Source organism: Apium graveolens, chromosome 3, assembly GCF_009905375.1.
Source record: "Apium graveolens cultivar Ventura chromosome 3, ASM990537v1, whole genome shotgun sequence".
Taxonomy (NCBI): Eukaryota; Viridiplantae; Streptophyta; class Magnoliopsida; order Apiales; family Apiaceae; genus Apium; species Apium graveolens.
The window spans coordinates 248,591,312-248,594,276 of record NC_133649.1 but is presented as its reverse complement, the minus strand read 5'-3'; the positions used below and the strand labels follow the sequence as shown (position 1 = coordinate 248,594,276).

The following is a 2,965-nucleotide window of genomic DNA, read 5'->3' as shown; positions in this document are numbered from 1 at the left end:
CTGTTTCTTTTGGAGGTGCTGCTACTGAAGACCCCAACATACACATCAGGAATTTTGTCGAGATCTGTAGTACTTTCAAATATAATGGTGTGACTGATGAGGCTATCAAGTTGAGGCTTTTCCCATTCTCTCTGAGGAATAAAGCTAACGACTGGTTACATTCTGAACCAGCTGGGTCCATCACTACTTGGCAAGATCTTACGCAAAAGTTCCTGGTAAAGTTCTATCCAATGGCGAAGACTGCGGCTATGAGGAGTGATCTTACTCAGTTTGCGCAGCAGCCTACAGAATCCATGTGCGAAGCTTGGGAGCGCTACAAGAAGATGTTGAGAAAGTTTCCACATCATGGTATGCCTGATTGGATGGTGATCACTGGTTTCTATAATGGTTTGGGGGCCCAATCTCGGCCCATGCTCGATGCAGCAGCTGGAGGCGCCTTGTGGGCCAAAAGCTATACTGAGGCTTATAATCTTATTGAGACTATGGCTGCAAATGAGCATCAAAACCCAACTCAAAGGATGATGCCTGGGAAGGTAGCAGGTATTCTGGAAGTTGATGCAGCTACAGCTATTGCAGCGCAGCTCCAAGCGCTGTCTATGAAGGTCGATTCTTTAGCCACCTATGGAGTTAATCAGATAGCTATGGTCTGTGAGCTTTGTGCAGGGTCTCATGCTACGGATCAGTGTTCTCTTGTTAATGAATATGTTCAGTATGTGAAATTTTATCAGCGATCGTAGCAGCCTGTGCCAGCTACTTATCATCCTAACAACAGAAATCATCCAAATTTCAGCTGGAGTAATAATCAGAATGCTATTCAGCAACCATATCAGCAAGGCGTAAGTAAACAGTTTAATCCACCTGGATTCCAGCAACCACAGCAGTATGCTCAAAGGCAATCATATCCTCAACAAGGAGGTGCAGATCCACCTTCTAGTGCTGATTTTGAGGAACTTAAGCTATTGTGCAAAAGTCAGGTTGTTTTTATCAAGACCTTGGAAAATCAAATCGGTCAAATAGCCAATGCAGTGCTCAATCATCAACCTGGCAACTTCCCAGTGATACTGAAGTGCCAGGCAGAAAGGAAGCTAAAGAGAAAGTCAAGGTTATTACCTTAAGGTCTGGAAAAGTTGCTGATGCTGAAAAAGCAAAAGAAGGAGAAGCTGAAGTTGGTGATGAAGAAGCTAAGCAAAAAGAGAAAGCGGTGGAACCAAGGAAGACTACTGTTGAACACACTCTGCCTGAGGGTAATACAGGGGAGAAACAACTATATCCTCTACCACCTTTCCCTAAGTGATTGCAACAACAAAAGCTGGATAAGCAATTCGGTAAGTTTCTAGAGGTGTTCAAGAAACTTCACATCAATATACCTTTCGCTGAGGTGCTGGAGCAAATGCCTAGTTATGTGAAATTTATGAAGAGTATTCTTTCAAGGAAGGTGAAACTGGATGACCTTGAGACCGTTGCTCTAACGGAAGAGTACAGTGTTGTGCTGCAACAAAAAATACCTCCAAGGCTTAAAGATCCAGGTAGCTTCACCATTCCTTGCACCATTGGCAAGTTATCTTTTGACAAGTGCCTGTGTGATTTGGGAGCAAGCATCAATCTGATGCCGTTGTCTATCTTCAAAAAGTTGAATTTGCCTGATCCAAAGCCCACCTACATGTCTCTACAATTGGCTGATCATTCTATTACATACCCACGAGGCATAGTGGAGGATGTGCTAGTAAAGGTGGATAAGCTCTTCTTTCCTGCAGACTTTGTTATTCTGGATTTCGAGGAAGATAAGAAGATTCTCATAATCTTGGGGAGACCTTTCTTCGCTACAGGCCGCACCTTGATAGATGTGTAGAAAGGTGAACTTACTATGAGGGTGCAGGATCAGGATGTGACATTCAATGTATTCAAAGTGATGAAATTCCCTATAGAAGACGAGGAGTGCTTAAAGGTGGATTTGATTGATTCTGCGGTTACTTCAGAACTTGATCATATGCTAATGTCTGATGCATTAAAGAAAGCCATAGTGGGGGACTTTGACAGTGATGATGAGGATGGCAATGGGCAACTACAATATCTAAATGCTTCTCCTTGGAGGCAAAAGCTAGACATGCCATTTGAATCTCTTGGTACTTCTGACCTCAAAAATGCTGAAGGAAAGCTCAAACCATCTATTGAGGAAGCACCTACCTTGGAGCTTAAACCATTGCCTGAATACTTGAGGTATGCTTTTTTAGGTGACGCATCTACTTTACCTGTTATTATTGCATCTGACCTCTCAGGTAGTGAGGAGGACAAGCTATTGAGGATCTTCAGAGAATTCAAATCGGCTATCGGATGGACTATAGCAGACATCAAAGGGATCAGCCCTTCGTACTGCATGCATAAAATTCTGCTAGAGGAGGGTAGTAAGCCGACTGTTGAGCAACAACGAAGACTTAATCCTATCATGAAAGAAATGGTGAAGAAAGAAATTCTGAAGTGGATGGATGCAGGAATCATTTATCCTATTTCTGACAGTTCTTGGGTGAGCCCCGTGCAATGTGTACCTAAGAAAGGAGGTATTATTGTGGTAGAAAATGAGAAGAACGAGCTCATTCCCACTCGAACAGTCACAGGATGGAGGGTATGCATGGATTACAGAGAGTTGAACAAGGCCACAAGGAAGGATCACTTCCCTCTTCCATTTATTGATCAGATGCTTGACAGGTTGGCCGGTCATGAGTATTATTGTCTTCTGGATGGCTATTCGGGGTATAATCAGATACGTATTGCACTAGAGGATCAAGAAAAGACTACCTTCACTTGTCTATTTGGCACGTTTGCTTTTCGCAGAGTTTCGTTTAGCTTATGTGGTGCACCTGCCACTTTTTCAGAGATGTATGATGGCTATATTCTCTGATATGATTGGAAATAATGTCGAGGTGTTCATGGACGACTTCTCCGTCTTTGGACATTCGTATGATGAATG

At 43.0% G+C, this 2,965-nt stretch overlaps 1 non-coding gene across 1 annotated transcript; it reads right to left on the bottom strand.

The window, feature by feature from the left end:
• Nucleotides 1–245: 245 nt before the first annotated feature.
• Nucleotides 246–352, bottom strand: LOC141716086 (small nucleolar RNA R71). The gene has a single exon (XR_012572816.1). It is a non-coding gene; the product is annotated as a small nucleolar RNA R71 (small nucleolar RNA).
• Between the last annotated feature and the right edge of the window lie 2,613 nt (nt 353–2,965).